Below are 20352 nucleotides of genomic sequence, written 5' to 3' on the forward strand. Positions count from 1 at the left end.
TTCTCAAAACTGCCTGAAACTGATAAAACAAATATGATGAGGATCACAAGAAACCCCAAAGATCCACAGTCTGACTGAAAAAACAAACACACAGATGTAGAGACCAATCCTCTGGATTTAGGGATTGACGACTGAGAAAGTCTGCTACCCAGTTGCTTAAAGGGACAGTCTACGCCAGAATTTTTATTGTTTCAAAAGATAAATAATCCCTTTATTACCCATTCACACAATTATATTTATATATTTTTAACCTCTGTGATTACCTTGTATCTAAGCATGACAGCCCCATGATCACATGACTTATCTATTGACTTGCATTTTAGCCAATTAGTGCTGTGTTGTACTGACTAACTCCCGAGCATGAGCATGTTATCTATATGGATCACATGAACTAACACTCCCCTGTTGCGAAAAGCAAATAAAAATAGCCTTTAGCTAAGAGGCAGCCTTCAAGGGCTTAGAAATAAGCATATGAGCTAGGTTTAGCTTTCAGCTAAGAATACCAAGAGAACCAAGCACATTTGATGATAAAAGTAAATTGGAAAGTTGTCCTATCTGAATAATGAAAGTTTAATTTGGACTAGAATGTCCCTTTAACTCTGGAATATGAACTGCAGATGTTTGGCAACAATACTGTGCCTGTAGGTGTTTACTGCACTATTATGGGCCTTTATCTCTTGGAGGTACACACGGTAACAAAAAATTGACAAGCAGGAGACCTGGGCAGCTTTACCTCCTGAGTGACACAGCGCCGCCTATTTTGCAAGTTACAATTAGGCTTTCTGCCTAAGAATGGCTAGGGAACTAAGAGTCTGAGAGGAGGAAGAAAAAACATAATTTATGTAAGAACTTACCTGATAAATTCATTTCTTTCATATTAGCAAGAGTCCATAAGCTAGTGACATATGGGATATACATACCTACCAGGAGGGGCAAAGTTTCCCAAACCTCAAAATGCCTACAAATACACCCCTCACCACACCCACAAATCAGTTTAACGAATAGCCAAGAAGTGGGGTGATAAGAAAAAAGTGCGAAAGCATAAAAAATAAGGAATTGGAATAATTGTGCTTTATACAAAAAAATCATAACCACCTCAAAAAGGGTGGGCCTCATGGACTATTGCTAATATGAAAGAAATGAATCAGGTAAGTTATTACATAAAACAGAATTTATGTTTACCTGATAAATTACTTTCTCCAACGGTGTGTCCGGTCCACGGCGTCATCCTTACTTGTGGGATATTCTCTTCCCCAACAGGAAATGGCAAAGAGCCCAGCAAAGCTGGTCACATGATCCCTCCTAGGCTCCGCCTACCCCAGTCATTCGACCGACGTTAAGGAGGAATATTTGCATAGGAGAAACCATATGTTACCGTGGTGACTGTAGTTAAAGAAAATAAATTATCAGACCTGATTAAAAAAACCAGGGCGGGCCGTGGACCGGACACACCGTTGGAGAAAGTAATTTATCAGGTAAACATAAATTCTGTTTTCTCCAACATAGGTGTGTCCGGTCCACGGCGTCATCCTTACTTGTGGGAACCAATACCAAAGCTTTAGGACACGGATGAAGGGATGGAGCAAATCAGGTCACCTAAATGGAAGGCACCACGGCTTGCAAAACCTTTCTCCCAAAAATAGCCTCAGAAGAAGCAAAAGTATCAAATTTGTAAAATTTAGAAAAAGTGTGCAGTGAAGACCAAGTCGCTGCCTTACATATCTGATCAACAGAAGCCTCGTTCTTGAAGGCCCATGTGGAAGCCACAGCCCTAGTGGAGTGAGCTGTGATTCTTTCAGGAGGCTGCCGTCCGGCAGTCTCATAAGCCAATCGGATAATGCTTTTAATCCAGAAGGAGAGAGGTAGAAGTTGCTTTTTTGACCTCTCCGTTTACCAGAATAAACAACAAACAAAGACGAAGTTTGTCTGAAATCCTTAGTAGCTGCTAAGTAAAATTTGAGAGCACGAACTACATCCAAGTTGTGCAACAAACGTTCCTTCTTTGAAACTGGATTAGGACACAAAGAAGGCACAACTATCTCCTGGTTAATGTTTTTGTTAGAAACAACTTTTGGAAGAAAACCAGGTTTAGTACGCAAAACCACCTTATCTGCATGGAACACCAGATAAGGAGAAGAACACTGCAGAGCAGATAATTCTGAAACTCTTCTAGCAGAAGAAATTGCAACCAAAAACAAAACTTTCCAAGATAATAACTTAATATCAACGGAATGTAAGGGTTCAAACGGAACCCCCTGAAGAACTGAAAGAACTAGGTTGAGACTCCAAGGAGGAGTCAAAATTTTGTAAACAGGCTTGATTCTAACCAGAGCCTGAACAAAGGCTAGAACATCTGGCACAGCTGCCAGCTTTTTGTGAAGTAACACAGACAAGGCAGAAATCTGTCCCATCAAGGAACTTGCAGATAATCCTTTTTCCAATCCTTCTCGAAGGAAGGATAGACTCTTAGGAATCTTAACCTTGTCCCTAAAAAACTCTAAGCCATCTCCGTGGAGATGTTGCCTGTACAACGGCAAAGAGAATGACTGGGGTAGGCGGAGCCTAGGAGGGATCATGTGACCAGCTTTGCTGGGCTCTTTGCCATTTCCTGTTGGGGAAGAGAATATCCCACAAGTAAGGATGACGCCGTGGACCGGACACACCTATGTTGGAGAAATTATGTTTTCTTTCATGTAATTAGCAAGAGTCCATGAGCTAGTGACGTATGGGATAATGAATACCCAAGATGTGGATCTTCCACGCAAGAGTCACTAGAGAGGGAGGGATAAAATAAAAACAGCCAATTCCGCTGAAAAATAATCCACACCCCAAAACAAAGTTTAAATCATATAATGAAAAAAACTGAAATTATAAGCAGAAGAATCAAACTGAAACAGCTGCCTGAAGTACTTTTCTACCAAAGACTGCTTCAGAAGAAGAAAACACATAAAAATGGTAGAATTTAGTAAAAGTATGCAAAGAAGACCAAGTTGCTGCTTTGCAAATCTAATCAACCGAAGCTTCATTCCTAAATGCCCAGGAAGTGGAGACTGACCTAGTCGAATGAGCTGTAATCCTTTGAGGCGGAGTTCTACCCGACTCAACATAAGCATGATGAATCAAAGACTTTAACCCAGATGCCAAAGAAATGGCAGAAGCCTTCTGACCTTTCCTAGAACCAGAAAAGATAACAAATAGACTAGAAGTCTTTCGGAAATCTTTAGTAGCTTCAACATAATATTTCAAAGCTCTAACTACATCCAAAGAATGCAACGATCTTTCCTTAGAGTTCTTAGGATTAGGACACAATGAAGGAACCACAATTTCTCTACTAATGTTGTTAGAATTCACAACCTTAGGTAAAAATTTAAATGAAGTTCGCAACACCGCCTTATCCTGATGAAAAATCAGAAAAGGAGACTCACAAGAAAGAGCAGATAATTCAGAAATTCTTCTAGCAGAAGAGATGGCCAAAAGAAACAAAACTTTCCAAGAAAGTAATTTAATATCCAGCGAATGCATAGGTTCAAACGGAGGAGCTTGAAGAGCCCCCAGAACCAAATTCAAACTCCAAGGAGGAGAAATTGACTTAATGACAGGTTTTATACGAACCAAAGCCTGTACAAAACAATGAATATCAGGAAGATTAGCAATCTTTCTGTGAAAAAGAACAGAAAGAGCAGAGATTTGCCCTTTCAAGGAACTTGCAGACAAACCTTTATCCAAATCATCCTGAAGAAACTGTAAAATTCTAGGAATTCTAAAAGAATGCCAAGAAAGATGATGAGAAGAACACCAAGAAATATAAGCCTTCCAGACTCGATAATATATCTTCCTAGATACAGATTTACGAGCCTGTAACATAGTATTAATTACGGAGTCAGAGAAACCTCTATGACTGAGAATCAAGCGTTCAATCTCCATACCTTCAAATTTAAGGATTTGAGATCCTGATGGAAAAAAGGACCTTGCGATAGAAGGTCTGGTCTTAACGGAAGAGTCCACGGTTGGCAAGTGGCCACCCGGACAAGATCCGCATACCAAAACCTGTGAGGCCATGCTGGAGCCACCAGCAGAACAAACGAATGCTCCTTTAGAATCTTGGAAATCACTCTTGGCAGAAGAACTAGAGGCGGAAAGATATAGGCAGGATGATACTTCCAAGGAAGTGACAATGCATCCACTGCTTCCGCCTGAGGATCCCTGGATCTGGACAGATACCTGGGAAGCTTCTTGTTTAGATGAGAAGCCATCTGATCTATTTCTGGAAGTCCCCACATTTGAACAATCTGACGAAATACCTCTGGGTGAAGAGACCATTCGCCCGGATGTAATGTTTGGCGACTGAGATAATCCGCTTCCCAATTGTCTATACCTGGGATATGAACCGCAGAAATTAGACAGGAGCTGGATTCCGCCCATACAAGTATTCGAGAAACTTCTTTCATAGCCAGAGGACTGTGAGTCCCTCCTTGATGATTGACATATGCCACGGTTGTGACATTGTCCGTCTGAAAACAAATGAACGACTCTCTCTTTAGAAGAGGCCACAACCGAAGAGCTCTGAAAATCGCACAGAGTTCCAAAATATTGATTGGTAATCTCGCCTCCTGAGATTCCCAAACCCCCTGCGCTGTCAGAGACCCCCATACAGCTCCCCAACCTGTCAGACTCGCATCTGTTGAGATCACAGTCCAGGTCGGAAGAACAAAAGAAGCCCCCTGAACTAAACGATGGTGGTCTGTCCACCACGTCAGAGAGTGTCATACAATCGGTTTTAAAGATATTAATTGTGATATCTTTGTAAAATCCCTGCACCACTGGTTCAGCATACAGAGCTGAAGAGGTTGCATGTGAAAACGAGCAAAGGGGATCGCGTCCGATGCAGCAGTCATAAGACCTAGAATTTCCATGCATAAGGCTACCGAAGGGAATGATTGTGACTGAAGGTTTTCGACAAGCTGAAACCACTTTCAGACGTCTCTTGTCCGTCAGCGACAGAGTCATGGACACTGAATCTATCTGGAAACCTAAAAAGGTTACCCTTGTCTGAGGAACGAACTCTTTGGCAAATTGATCCTCCAACCATGTTCTCGAAGAAACGATACAAGTCGATTCGTATGAGATTCTGCTAAATGTGAAGACTGAGCAAGTACCAAGATATCGTCCAAATAAGGAAATACCACAATACCCTGTTCTCTGATTACAGATAAAACCTTTGTAGCTTGGAGCTGTTGCTAGGCCAAACGGCAGAGCCACAAACTGGTAATGCTTGTCTAGAAAAGAGAATCTCAGAAACTGATAGTGATCTGGATGAATCGGAATATGCAGATATGCATCTTGTAAATCTATTGTGGACATATAATGCCCTTGCTGAACAAAAGGCAGAATAGTCCTTATAGTTACCATTTTGAATGTTGGTATCCTTACATAACGATTCAATATTTTTAAATCCAGAACTGGTCTGAAGGAATTCTTCTTTGGTACTATGAAGAGATTTGAGTAAAACCCCAGCCCCTGTTCCAAAACTGGAACTGGCACAATTACTCCAGCCAACTCTAGATCTGAAACCCATTTCAGAAATGCTTGAGCCTTCACTGGATTTATTGGGACACGAGAAAGAAAAAATCTTCTTGCAGGAGGCCTTATCTTGAAGCCTATTCTGTACCCTTGTGAAACAATATTCTGAATTCAAAGATTGTGAATCGAATTGATCCAAATTTCTTTGAAAAATCGTAATCTGCCCCCTACCAGCTGGGCTGGAATGAGGGCCGCACCTTCATGTGGACTTGGGAGCTGACTTTGGCTTTCTAAAAGGCTTGGATTTATACCAGACTGGAGATGGTTTCCAAACTGATACCGCTCCTGTAGGGGAAGGATCAGGTTTTTGTTCCTTATTGTGACGAAAGGAACGAAAACGATAAGCAGACCTAAATTTACCTTTAGATTTTTTATCCTGTGGTAAAAAAGTTCCTTTCCCCCCAGTAACAGTTGAAATAATAGAATCCAACTGTGAACCAAACAATTTATTACCCTGAAAAGAAAGGGAAAGCAAAGTCGACTTAGAAGACATATCAGCATTCCAAGTTTTAAGCCATAAAGCTCTTCTAGCTAAAATAGCTAAAGACATATACCTGACATCAACCCTAATGATATCAAAGATGGCATCACAAATAAAGTTATTAGCATGTTGAAGAAGATTAACAATGCTATGAGTATTATGATCTGTTACTTGTTGTGCTAAAGCTTCCAACCAGAAAGTTGAAGCTGCAGCAACATCCGCCAAAGATATAGCAGGTCTAAGAAGATTACCTGAACATAAGTAAGCTTTTCTTAGAAAGGATTCAATTTTCCTATCTAAAGGATCCTTAAAGGAAGTACTATCTGCCATAGGAATAGTAGTACGGAATAACTACAGGAGGTTTAAAAACCGTATTCAAACGTTTAGATTTAGTATCAAGAGGACCAGATTCCGCTATTTCTAATGCAATTAAGACTTCTTTAAGTAAAGAACGAATAAATTCCATTTTGAATAAATATGAAGATTTATCAGCATCAATCTCTGAGACAGAATCCTCTGAACCAGAAAAATCATTATCAGAAAAAGGAATCAGAATGATGATGTTCAGTTAAAAATTCATCTGAAAAATGAGAAGTTTTAAAAGACCTTTTACGTTTACTGAATGGAGGAATAACAGACATAGCCTTCTTAATAGATTTAGAAACAAAATCTGTTATGTTAACAGGAACACCCTGAATATTAGATGTTGATGGAACAGCAACAGGTAATGGAACATTACTAAAGGAAATATCTGCATTAACAAGTTTGTCATGACATTCATTACAAACAACAGCCGGAGGAACAGTTACCACAAGTTTACAACAAATACACTTAACTTTGGTAGATCCAGCATCAGGCAGCAATTTTCCAGAAGTATCTTCTGATTCAGGGTCAATCTGAGACATCTTGCAATATGTAATAGAAAAAACAACATATAAAGCAAAATTGATCAAATTCCTTAAAAGACAGTTTCAGGAATGGGAAAAAATGCCAATGAACAAGCTTCTAGCAACCAGAAGCAAATAAGCAATGAGACTTAAATAATGTGGAGACAATAATGACGCCCATATTTTTTAGCGCCAAAAAGACGCCCACATTATTTGGCGCCTAAATGCTTTAAGCTCCAAAAATGACGCCACATCCGGTGACGCCGACATTTTTGGCATAAAAAAAAAGTCAAAAAAATGACGCAACTTCCGGCGACAAGTATGACGCCGGAAATGACAAAGAAAAATTTTGCGCCAAAAAAGTCCGCGCCAAATATGACGCAATAAAAAGAAGCATTTTCAGCCCCCGCGAGCCTAACAGCCCACAGGAAAAAAGTCAAATTTTAAGGTAAGAAAAATTGATTATTCATATGCATTATCCCAAATAATGAAACCGACTGTCTGAAATAAGGAATGTTGAACATCCTGAATCAAGGCAAATAAATGTTTAAACACATATATTTAGAACTTTATATAAAAGTGCCCAACCATAGCTTAGAGTGTCACAAAAATAAGACTTACTTACCCCAGGACACTCATCTACATGTAGTAGAAAGCCAAACAAGTACTGAAACGAGAATCGGTAGAGGTAATGGTATATATAAGAGTATATCGTCGATCTGAAAAGGGAGGTAGGAGATGAATCTCTACGACCGATAACAGAGAACCTATGAAATAGATCCCGTAGAAGGAGACCATTGAAATCAAATAGGCAATACTCTCTTCACATCCCTCTGACATTCACTGCACACAGAGGAAAACCGGGCTCCAGCCTGCTGCGAAGCGCATATCAACGTAGAATCTAGCACAAACTTACTTCACCACCTCCATGGGAGGCAAAGTTTGTAAAACCGATTTGTGGGTGTGGTGAGGGGTGTATTTGTAGGCATTTTGAGGTTTGGGAAACTTTGCCCCTCCTGGTAGGAATGTATATCCCATACGTCACTAGCTCATGGACTCTTGCTAATTACATGAAAGAAACAAAATTATGATTACCTGATAATTTAAATTTCCTTCTATATGAGGAGAGTCCACAGCATCATTCCTTATTGTTGGAAATACTGATCCTGGCCACCAGGAGGCGGCAGACACCCCAGCCAAAGGCCAAAATACTCCCCCATACTTCCCTCATATCCCAGTCATTCTGCCAAGGGAACAAGGAACAGTAGGAGAAATATCAGGGTATAAATGGTGCCGGAAGAGAAAAAACAGAATTTATGCTTACCTGATAAATTACTTTCTCCAACGGTGTGTCCGGTCCACGGCGTCATCCTTACTTGTGGGAATATCTCTTCCCCAACAGGAAATGGCAAAGAGTCCCAGCAAAGCTGGCCATATAGTCCCTCCTAAGCTCCGCCCACCCCAGTCATTCGACAGACAGACAGGAGGAAAAATATAGGAGAAACCATATGGTACCGTGGTGACTGTAGTTAGAGAAAATAATTCATCAGACCTGATTAAAAAACCAGGGCGGGCCGTGGACCGGACACACCGTTGGAGAAAGTAATTTATCAGGTAAGCATAAATTCTGTTTTCTCCAACATTGGTGTGTCCGGTCCACGGCGTCATCGTTACTTGTGGGAACCAATACCAAAGCTTTAAGACACAGATGAAGGGAGGGAGCAAATCAGGTTACCTAAACGGAAGGCACCCCGGCTTGCAAAACCTTTCTCCCAAAAATAGCCTCCGAAGAAGCAAAAGTATCAAATTTGTAAAATTTGGCAAAAGTGTGCAGTGAAGACCAAGTCGCTGCCTTACATATCTGGTCAACAGAAGCCTCGTTCTTGAAGGCCCATGTGGAAGCCACAGCCCTAGTGGAGTGAGCTGTGATTCTTTCAGGAGGCTGCCGTCCGGCAGTCTCATAAGCCAATCGGATGATGCTTTTAAGCCAAAAGGAAAGAGAGGTAGAAGTCGCTTTTTGACCTCTCCTTTTACCAGAATAGACAACAAACAAAGAAGATGTTTGTCTGAAATCTTTTGTAGCCTCTAAATAGAATTTTAGAGCACGGACTACGTCCAAATTGTGTAACAAACGTTCCTTCTTTGAAACTGGATTCGGACATAAAGAAGGTACAACTATCTCCTGGTTAATATTCTTGTTAGAAACAACCTTTGGAAGAAAACCAGGCTTAGTACGCAAAACCACCTTATCTGCATGGAACACCAGATAGGGCGGAGAACACTGCAGAGCAGATAACTCTGAAACTCTTCTAGCAGAAGAAATAGCAACCAAAACCAAAACTTTCCAAGATAGTAACTTAATATCTATGGAATGTAAAGGTTCAAACGGAACCCCTTGAAGAACTGAAAGAACTAGATTTAGACTCCAGGGAGGAGTCAAAGGTCTGTAAACAGGCTTGATCCTAACCAGAGCCTGAACAAATGCTTGAACATCTGGCACAGCTGCCAGTCTTTTGTGTAGTAAGACAGATAAAGCAGAGATCTGTCCCTTTAGAGAACTTGCAGATAATCCTTTCTCCAAACCTTCTTGTAGAAAGGAGAGAATCTTAGGAATTTGTATCTTATTCCATGGGAATCCTTTGGATTCACACCAACAGATATATCTTTTCCATATTTTATGGTAAATCTTTCTAGTTACCGGTTTTCTGGCCTGAACCAGAGTATCTATCACAGAATCTGAAAATCCACGCTTTGATAGAATCAAGCGTTCAATCTCCAAGCCGTCAGCTGGAGGGAGACCAGATTTGGATGTTCGAATGGACCCTGAACAAGAAGGTCCTGTCTCGAAGGTAGCTTCCATGGTGGAACCGATGACATATTCACCAGGTCTGCATACCAAGTCCTGCGTGGCCATGCAGGAGCTATCAAGATCACAGAGGCCCTCTCCTGTTTGATCCTGGCTACCAGCCTGGGAATGAGAGGAAACGGTGGAAATACATAAGCTAGGTTGAAGGTCCAAGGTGCTACTAGTGCATCTACTAGAGTCGCCTTGGGATCCCTGGATCTGGACCCGTAGCAAGGAACCTTGAAGTTCTGACGAGACGCCATCAGATCCATGTCCGGAATGCCCCATAATTGAGTTAGTTGGGCAAAGATCTCCGGGTGGAGTTCCCACTCCCCCGGATGGAATGTCTGACGACTCAGATAATCCGCTTCCCAGTTTTCCACACCTGGGATGTGGATCGCAGATAGGTGGCAGGAGTGATCCTCCGCCCATTGAATTATTTTGGTCACTTCTTTCATCGCCAGGGAACTCCTTGTTCCCCCCTGAAGATTGATATACGCAACGGTCGTCATGTTGTCTGATTGGAATCTTATGAATCTGGCCTTTGCTAGCTGAGGCCAAGCCCTGAGAGCATTGAAGATCGCTCTTAGTTCCAGAATGTTTATCGGGAGAAGAGACTCTTCCCGAGACCATAGTCCCTGAGCTTTCAGGAATTCCCAGACCGCGCCCCAGCCCACTAGACTGGCGTCGGTCGTGACAATGACCCACTCTGGTCTGCGGAAGCTCATTCCCTGGGATAGATGGTCCAGGGTCAGCCACCAACAGAGTGAATCTCTGGTCTTCTGATCTACCTGAATCATTGGAGACAAGTCTGTATAGTCCCCATTCCACTGTTTGAGCATGCACAGTTGTAATGGTCTTAGATGAATTCGTGCAAAAGGAACTATGTCCATTGCTGCAACCATCAACCCTACTACTTCCATGCACTGCGCTATGGAAGGACGTGGAACAGAATGAAGAACTTGACAAGCGCTTAGAAGTTTTGACTTTCTGACCTCTGTCAGAAAAATCCTCATTTCTAAGGAATCTATTATTGTTCCCAAGAAGGGAACTCTTGTTGACGGAGACAGAGAACTTTTTTCTATGTTAACCTTCCATCCGTGTGATCTGAGAAAGGCCAGAACGATGTCTGTATGAGCCTTTGCTTTTGACAGGGACGACGCTTGTATTAGAATGTCGTCCAAGTAAGGTACTACTGCAATGCCCCTCGGTCTTAGAACCGCTAGAAGGGACCCTAGTACCTTTGTGAAAATCCTTGGAGCAGTGGCTAACCCGAATGGGAGGGCCACAAACTGGTAATGTTTGTCCAGAAAGGCGAACCTTAGGAACTGATGATGTTCTTTGTGGATAGGAATATGTAGGTACGCATCCTTTAGATCCACGGTAGTCATAAATTGACCTTCCTGGATAGTGGGTAGAATCGTTCGAATGGTTTCCATCTTGAACGATGGTACCCTGAGAAATTTGTTTAGGATCTTCAAATCCAAAATTGGTCTGAAAGTTCCCTCTTTTTTTGGGAACTACGAACAGATTTGAATAAAATCCCATTCCTTGTTCCTTTATTGGAACTGGGTGTATCACTCCCATCTTTAACAGGTCTTCTACACAATGTAAGAACGCCTGTCTCTTTATTTGGTTTAAGGATAAGTGAGACATGTGGAACCTTCCCCTTGGGGGTAGTTCCCTGAATTCCAGAAGATAACCCTGAGAAACTATTTCTAGTGCCCAGGGATCCTGAACATCTCTTGCCCAAGCCTGAGCAAAGAGAGAGAGTCTGCCCCCTACTAGATCCGGTCCCGGATCGGGGGCTACTCCTTCATGCTGTTTTGTTAGCAGCAGCAGGCTTCTTGGCCTGCTTACCCTTGTTCCAGCCTTGCATTGGTTTCCAGGCTGGTTTGAGTTGTGAGGCATTACCCTCTTGCTTAGAGGATGCAGAATTAGAGGCCGGTCCGTTCCTGAAATTGCGAAAGGAACGAAAATTAGACTTATTCTTGGCCTTGAAAGGCCTATCTTGTGGAAGGGCGTGGCCATTTCCCCCAGTGATGTCTGAGATAATCTCTTTCAATTCTGGTCCAAATAGAGTTTTACCTTTGAAAGGGATGTTAAGCAATTTTGTCTTGGATGACACATCCGCTGACCAAGACTTTAGCCAAAGCGCTCTGCGCGCCACGATAGCAAACCCTGAATTTTTCGCCGCTAATCTAGCTAATTGCAAAGCGGCATCTAAAATAAAAGAATTAGCCAACTTAAGTGCGTGAACTCTGTCCATAACCTCTTCATATGGAGTCTCTCTACTAAGCGAGTTTTCTAGTTCCTCGAACCAGAACCACGCTGCTGTAGTGACAGGAACAATGCACGAAATGGGTTGTAGAAGGTAACCTTGCTGTACAAAAATCTTTTTAAGCAAACCCTCCAATTTTTTATCCATAGGATCTTTGAAAGCACAACTATCTTCGATAGGAATAGTAGTGCGTTTATTTAGAGTAGAAACTGCCCCCTCGACCTTAGGGACTGTCTGCCATAAGTCCTTTCTGGGGTCGACCATAGGAAATAATTTCTTAAATATAGGGGGGGGGGACAAAAAGGTATGCCGGGCTTTTCCCACTCCTTATTTACTATGTCCGCCACCCGCTTGGGTATAGGAAAAGCGTCGGGGTGCACCAGAACCTCTAGGAACTTGTCCATCTTGCATAATTTCTCTGGAATGACCAAGTTGTTACAATCATCCAGAGTAGATAACACCTCCTTAAGCAGTGCGCGGAGATGTTCTAATTTAAATTTAAATGTCACAACATCAGGTTCAGCTTGTTGAGAAATTTTTCCTGAATCTGAAATTTCCCCATCTGACAAAACCTCCCTCATGGCCCCTTCAGATTGGTGTGAGGGTATGACAGAACAATTATCATCAGCGCCCTCCTGCTCTTCAGTGTTTAAAACAGAGCAATCGCGCTTTCTCTGATAAATAGGCATTTTGGATAAAATATTTGCTGTGGAGTTATCTATTACAGCCGTTAATTGTTGCATGGTAATAAGCATTGGCGCACTAGATGTACTAGGGGCCTCCTGTGTGGGCAAAACTGGTGTAGACACAGTAGGAGATGATGTAGTATCTTGTTTACTCCCCTCATCTGAGGAATCATCTTGGGCAATTTCATTATCTGTGGCAGTACTGTCCTTACTTTGGACGCTATGGCACAATTATCACATAAATTTAAATGGGGAGACACATTGGCTTTCATACATATAGAACATAGCTTATCCGAAGGCACAGACATGTTAAACAGGCTTAAACTTATCAACAAAGCACAAAAAAAGTTTTAAAACAAAACCGTTACTGTCTCTTTAAATTTTAAACAGAAAACACTTTATTACTGAATATGTGAAAAAGTATGAAGGAATTGTTCAAAAATTACCAAAGTGTCTTAAAGCATTAAGAGTATTGCACACCAAATTTCAGAGCTTTAACCCTTAAAATAACAGAACCGGAGCCGTTTACAAATTTAACCCCTATACAGTCCCAGCTATAGCCTTTGCTGAGACCCAACCAAGCCCAAAGGGGAATACGATACCAATTGACGCCTTCTAAAAGCTTTTCCAGCATATTTCAGATCCTCACACATGCATCTGCATGCCCTGCTCTCAAAAAACAACTGCGCAGTAATGGCGCGAAAATGAGGCTCAGTCTACAACTAGGAAGGCCCCCTGACTGGAAAAGGTGTCTAACATAGTGCCTGCCGTTTAATAAACGTTCCCCAAGTTTATAAATGCAAATTGTCAGTATAAATATGAATAAAATGCCCAAATAAAGCAATCGATTTAGCCCATAAAAACATAATTTATGCTTACCTGATAAATTCCTTTCTCCTGTAGTGTAGTCAGTCCACGGGTCATCCATTACTTATGGGATATTAACTCCTCCCTAACAGGAAGTGCAAGAGGATCACCCAAGCAGAGCTGCTATATAGCTCCTCTCCTCTACGTCAGACCCAGTCATTCGACCGAAAACCAAACGAGAAACTATAGGGTGCAGTGGTGACTGGAGTATAATTTAAAATTTAGACCTGCCATAAAAAACAGGGCGGGCCGTGGACTGACTACACTACAGGAGAAAGGAATTTATCAGGTAAGCATAAATTATGTTTTCTCCTGTTAAGTGTAGTCAGTCCACGGGTCATCCATTACTTATGGGATACCAATACCAAAGCTAAAGTACACGGATGACGGGAGGGACAGGCAGGATCTTTACATGGAAGGAACCACTGCCTGAAGAACCTTTCTCCCAAAAACAGCCTCAGAAGAAGCAAAAGTGTCAAATTTGGAAAATTTGGAAAAAGTATGAAGAGAAGACCAAGTTGCAGCCTTGCAAATCTGTTCAACAGAGGCCTCATTCTTAAAGGCCCACGTGGAAGCCACAGCTCTCGTAGAATGAGCTGTAATTCTTTCAGGAGGCTGCTGTCCAGCAGTCTCATAGGCTAAACGTATTATGCTATGAAGCCAAAAAGAGAGAGAGGTAACAGATGCTTTTTGACCTCTCCTCTGTCCAGAATAAACGACAAACAGGGAAGAAGTTTGGCGAAAATCTTTAGTTGCCTGTAAATAAAATTTCAGGGCACGGACTACGTCTAGATTGTGCAGAAGTCGTTCCTTCTTTGAAGAAAGGTTAGGGCACAATGATGGAACAACAATCTCTTGATTGATATTCTTGTTAGTGACTACCTTAGGTAAGAACCCAGGTTTAGTACGCAGAACTACCTTGTCTGAATGAAAAATCAGATAAGGAGAATCACAATGTAAGGCCGATAACTCAGAGACTCTACGAGCCGAGGAAATAGCCATTAAAAACAGAACTTTCCAAGATAACAGCTTGATATCAATGGAATGAAGGGGTTCAACCGGAACACCCTGTAAAACGTTAAGAACTAAGTTTAAGCTCCACGGTGGAGCAACAGTCTTAAACACAGGCTTAATCCTGGCCAAAGCCTGACAAAAAGCCTGAACGTCTGGAACTTCTGACAGACGTTTGTGTAAAAGGATGGACAGAGCTGAGATCTGTCCCTTTAAAGAACTTGCAGATAAACCCTTTTCTAAACCTTCTTGTAGAAAAGACAATATCCTAGGAATCCTAACCTTATTCCATGAGTAACTCTTGGATTCGCACCAGTGTACATATTTACGCCATATCTTATGGTAAATTTTCCTGGTAACAGGTTTCCTAGCCTGTATTAAGGTATCAATTACTGACTCCGAAAATCCACGCTTTGATAAAATCAAGCGTTCAATCTCCATGCAGTCAGCTTCAGAGAAATTAGATTTTGATGTTTAAAAGGACCCTGAATTAGAAGGTCCTGTCTCAGAGGCAGCGACCAAGGTGAACAGGATGACATGTCCACTAGATCTGCATACCAGGTCCTGCGTGGCCACGCAGGCGCTATTAGAATCACCGATGCTTTCTCCTGTTTGATCCTGGCAATCAATCGAGGAAGCATCGGGAAGGGTGGAAACACATAAGCCATCTTGAAGGTCCAAGGTGCTGTCAGAGCATCTATCAGGACCGCTCCCGGGTCCCTGGATCTGGACCCGTAACAATGAAGCTTGGCGTTCTGGCGAGACGCCATGAGATCCATATCTGGTTTGCCCCAACGTCGAAGTATTTGGGCAAAGACCTCCGGATGAAGTTCCCACTCCCCCGGATGAAAAGTCTGGCGACTTAGGAAATCCGCCTCCCAGTTCTCCACGCCTGGGATGTGGATCGCTGACAGGTGGCAAGAGTGAGACTCTGCCCAGCGAATTATCTTTGAAACTTCCATCATCGCTAGGGAACTCCTTGTCCCTCCCTGATGGTTGATGTAAGCCACAGTCGTGATGTTGTCCGACTGAAACCTGATGAACCTCAGAGTTGCTAACTGAGGCCAAGTCAGAAGGGCATTGAGAACTGCTCTCGATTCCAGAATGTTTATTGGAAGGAGACTCTCCTCCTGAGTCCATGATCCCTGAGCCTTCAGGGAATTCCAGACAGCGCCCCAACCTAGTAGGCTGGCGTCTGTTGTTACAATTGTCCAGTCTGGCCTGCTGAAGGGCATCCCTCTGGACAGATGTGGCCGAGAAAGCCACCACAGAAGAGAATCTCTGGTCTCTTGATCCAGATTCAGCATAGGGGACAAATCTGAGTAATCCCCATTCCACTGACTTAGCATGCACAATTGCAGCGGTCTGAGATGCAGGCGTGCAAAAGGTACTATGTCCATTGCCGCTACCATTAAGCCGATTACCTCCATGCATTGAGCCACTGACGGGTGTGGAATGGAATGAAGGATCCGGCAAGCATTTAGAAGTTTTGTTAACCTGTCCTCTGTCAGGTAAATCTTCATTTCTACAGAATCTATGAGAGTCCCTAAGAAGGGAACTCTTGTGAGTGGCAATAGAGAACTCTTTTCTTCGTTCACTTTCCACCCATGTGACCTTATAAATGCCAGTACAAACTCTGTATGAGACTTGGCAGTTTGGAGACTTGACGCTTGTATCAGAATGTCGTCTAGGTACGGAGCTACCGATATTCCTCGCGGTCTTAGTACCGCCAGAAGAGAACCCAGAACCTTTGTAAAGATTCTTGGAGCCGTAGCTAACCCGAAGGGAAGAGCTACAAACTGGTAATGCCTGTCTAGGAAGGCAAACCTTAGATACCGGTAATGATCCTTGTGAATCGGTATGTGAAGGTAGGCATCCTTTAAATCCACTGTGGTCATGTACTGACCTCTTTGGATCATGGGTAAGATTGTCCGAATAGTTTCCATTTTGAACGATGGAACTCTTAGGAATTTGTTTAGGATCTTTAAATCCAATATTGGTCTGAAGGTTCCTTCTTTCTTGGGAACCACAAACAGATTTGACTAAAACCCTTGTCCGTGTTCCGACCGCGGAACCGGATGGATCACTCCCATTAGTAAAAGATCTTGTACACAGCGTAGAAACGCCTCTTTCTTTATCTGGTTTGTTGACAACCTTGAAAGATGAAATCTCCTTTGTGGAGGAGAAGCTTTGAAGTCCAGAAGATATCCCTGAGATATGATCTCCAACGCCCAGGGATCCTGGACATCTCTTGCCCAAGCCTGGGCGAAGAGAGAAAGTCTGCCCCCCCACTAGATCCGTTTCCGGATCGGGGGCCCTCACTTCATGCTGTCTTAGGGGCAGCAGCAGGTTTTCTGGCCTGCTTGCCCTTGTTCCAGGTCTGGTTAGGTTTCCAGCCTTGTCTGTAGCGAGCAACAGTTCCTTCCTGTTTTGGAGCAGAGGAAGTTGATGCTGCTCCTGCCTTAAAGTTACGAAAGGCACGAAAATTAGACTGTCTAGCCCTTGAAAGGTATGTTAAGCAATTTAGATTTAGAAGTCACATCAGCTGACCAGGATTTTATCCACAGCGCTCTGCGCGCCTGAATGGCGAATCCGGAATTCTTAGCCGTAAGTTTAGTTAAGTGTACTACGGCATCAGAAATAAATGAATTAGCTAGCTTAAGGGCTTTAAGCTTGTGTGTAATCCCATCCAATGGAGCTGTGTCAAGGGTCTCTTCCAGAGACTCAAACCAAAATGCCGCCGCAGCCGTGACAGGCACAATGCATGCAAGGGGTTGCAATATAAAACCTTGTTGAACAAACATTTTCTTAAGGTAACCCTCTAACTTTTTATCCATTGGATCTGAAAAGGCACAGCTATCCTCCACCGGGATAGTGGTACGCTTAGCTAAAGTAGAAACTGCTCCCTCCACCTTAGGGACCGTTTGCCATAAGTCCCGTGTGGTGGCGTCTATTGGAAACATTTTTCTGAATATAGGAGTGGGTGAGAAAGGCACACCGGGTCTATCCCACTCCTTAGTAACAATTTCAGTAAGTCTCTTAGGTATAGGAAAAACGTCAGTACACGTCGGTACCGCAAAATATTTATCCAACCTACATATTTTCTCTGGGATTGCAACCGTGTTACAATCATTCAGAGCCGCTAACACCTCCCCTAGTAATACACAGAGGTTTTCCAGCTTAAATTTAAAATTTGAAATGTCTGAATCCAGTTTATTTGGATCAGATCCGTCACCCACAGAATGAAGCTCTCCGTCTTCATGTTCTGCAATTTGTGACGCAGTATCAGACATGGCCCTAGCATTATCAGCGCACTCTGTTCTCACCCCAGAGTGGTCTCGTTTACCCCTAAGTTCTGGCAATTTGGATAAAACTTCAGTCATAACATTAGCCATGTCCATTAAAGTGATTTGTAATGGCCGCCCTGATGTACTTGGCGTTACAATATCACGCACCTCCTGAGCGGGAGATGCAGGTACTGACACGTGAGGCAAGTTAGTCGGCATAACTTCCCCCTCGTTCTCTGGTGAATTTTGCTTAACTTGTACAGATTGGCTTTTATTTAAAGTAGCATCAATGCAATTAGTACATAAATTTCTATTGGGCTCCACCTTGGCCTTTGAACATATTGCACAAAGAGATTCCTCTGTGTCAGACATGTTTAAACAAACTAGCAATTAGACTAGCAAGCTTGGAAAATACTTTTCAAATGAATTTACAAGCAATATAAAAAAACGTTACTGTGCCTTTAAGAAGCACACAAAAAAACTGTCACTTTGATATAACAATGAACCGGTTTAGTTATAGCAATCAATTTTTCATATGAAATGCATTAATTTAGCAAAGGATAGCACCCATCAGCAAATGGATTATTAACCCCTTAATACCAAAAAACGATTGACAATCAAATAAATACGTTTTTATCACAGTCAAAGCACAGTCTCACAGGTCTGCTGTGAGTGATTACCTCCCTCAAACTAGTTTTGGAGACCCCTGAGCTCTGTAGAGACGTCCTGGATCATGCAGGGAGAATAAGGAAGACTGACTGAATTTTTAATGCGTAGTAAAAGCGCCAAAATAGGCCCCTCCCACTCATAATACAGCAGTGGGGAAGCCAGTAAACTGATTTTATTCAAAATAAACGACAGCCAAGTGGAAAATAATGCCCATAAATTTTCACCAAGTACCTCAGAGAGAAAAACGATTAACCTGCCAGTAAACGTTTTAAATATATGAAACAATAATAAAAGCCTGTTGCTAGTCGCTATCACTGCAGAAAGGCTATAAGTTATATGTATACCGTATTTTCTTAGTGAAGTGCCATTCCCCAGAAATACTTCAGTGCCAACATACATACATATCAGCCTGATACCAGTTGCTACTACTGCATTTAAGGCTGTACTTACATTATATTGGTATTAGCAGTATTTTCTCAGTCAATTCCATTCCTTAGAAAATAATATACTGCAACATACCTCTTTGCAGGTGAACCCTGCCCGCTGTCCCCTGTTCTGAAGTTACCTCGCTCCTCAGAATGGCCGAGAACAGCAAATGGATCTTAGTTACGTCCGCTAAGATCATACACAAACTCAGGTAGATTCTTCTTCTAATACTGCCTGAGAAGAAACAACACACTCCGGTGCTGTTTAAAACAACAAACTTTTGATTGAAGTAATAAAAAACTAAATTTAATAACCACACTCCTCTCACACATCCTATCTATTAGTTAGGTGCAAGAGAATGACTGGGTGTGACGTAGAGGGGAGGAGCTATATAGCAGCTCTGCTTGGGTGATCCTCTTGCACTTCCTGTTAGGGAGGAGTTAATATCCCATAAGTAATGGATGACCCGTGGACTGACTACACTTAACAGGAGAAAAATGTCTACCAGTTTTTTAGCCCATATTAAGCCCTTTATTCTGTTTGTTTGACTAAGAAAATGGCTTACCGGTCCCCATGAGGGGAAATGACAGCCTTCCAGCATTACATGGTCTTGTTAGAAATATGGCTAGTCATACCTTAAGCAGAAAAGTCTGCTAACTGTTTCCCCCAACTGAAGTTACTTCATCTCAACAGTCCTATGTGGAAACAGCAATCGATTTTAGTTACTGTCTGCTAAAATCATCTTCCTCTCACAAACAGAAATCTTGACTGGGGTGGGCGGAGCCTAGGAGGGACTATATGGCCAGCTTTGCTGGGACTCTTTGCCATTTCCTGTTGGGGAAGAGATATTTCCACAAGTAAGGATGACGCCGTGGACCGGACACACCAATGTTGGAGAAAACATAATTTATGTAAGAACTTACCTGATAAATTCATTTCTTTCATATTGGCAAGAGTCCATGAGCTAGTGACATGGCATATGGGATATACAATCCTAACAGGAGGGGCAAAGTTTCCCAAACCTCAAAATGCCTATAAATACACCCTTCACCACACCCACAATTCAGTTTAACGAATATCCAAGCAGTGGGATGATAAAGAAAGGAGTAGAAAGCATAAAAGGAAATTTGGAAATAATTGTGCTTTATACAAAATCATAACCACCATAAAAAGGGTTGGCATCATGGACTTGCCAATATGAAAGAAATGAATTTATCAGGTAAGTTCTTACATAAATCATGTTTTCTTTCATATAATTGGCAAGAGTCCATGAGCTAGTGACATATGGGATATCAATACCCAAGATGTGGAGTCTTCCACTCAATTAATCCA

The 20352-nt window shown here is 42.3% G+C and overlaps 1 protein-coding gene across 1 annotated transcript in view; it reads right to left on the reverse strand.

Annotated features, from left to right (window-relative positions):
- LOC128661552 (E3 ubiquitin-protein ligase MARCHF6) overlaps positions 1–20352 on the reverse strand; it is a 415446-nt gene that overhangs the window by 334084 nt on the left and 61010 nt on the right. The window lies entirely within an intron of this gene.

The sequence above is a fragment of the Bombina bombina genome, chromosome 5 (genome assembly GCF_027579735.1).
Source record: "Bombina bombina isolate aBomBom1 chromosome 5, aBomBom1.pri, whole genome shotgun sequence".
Classification (NCBI taxonomy): Eukaryota; Metazoa; Chordata; class Amphibia; order Anura; family Bombinatoridae; genus Bombina; species Bombina bombina.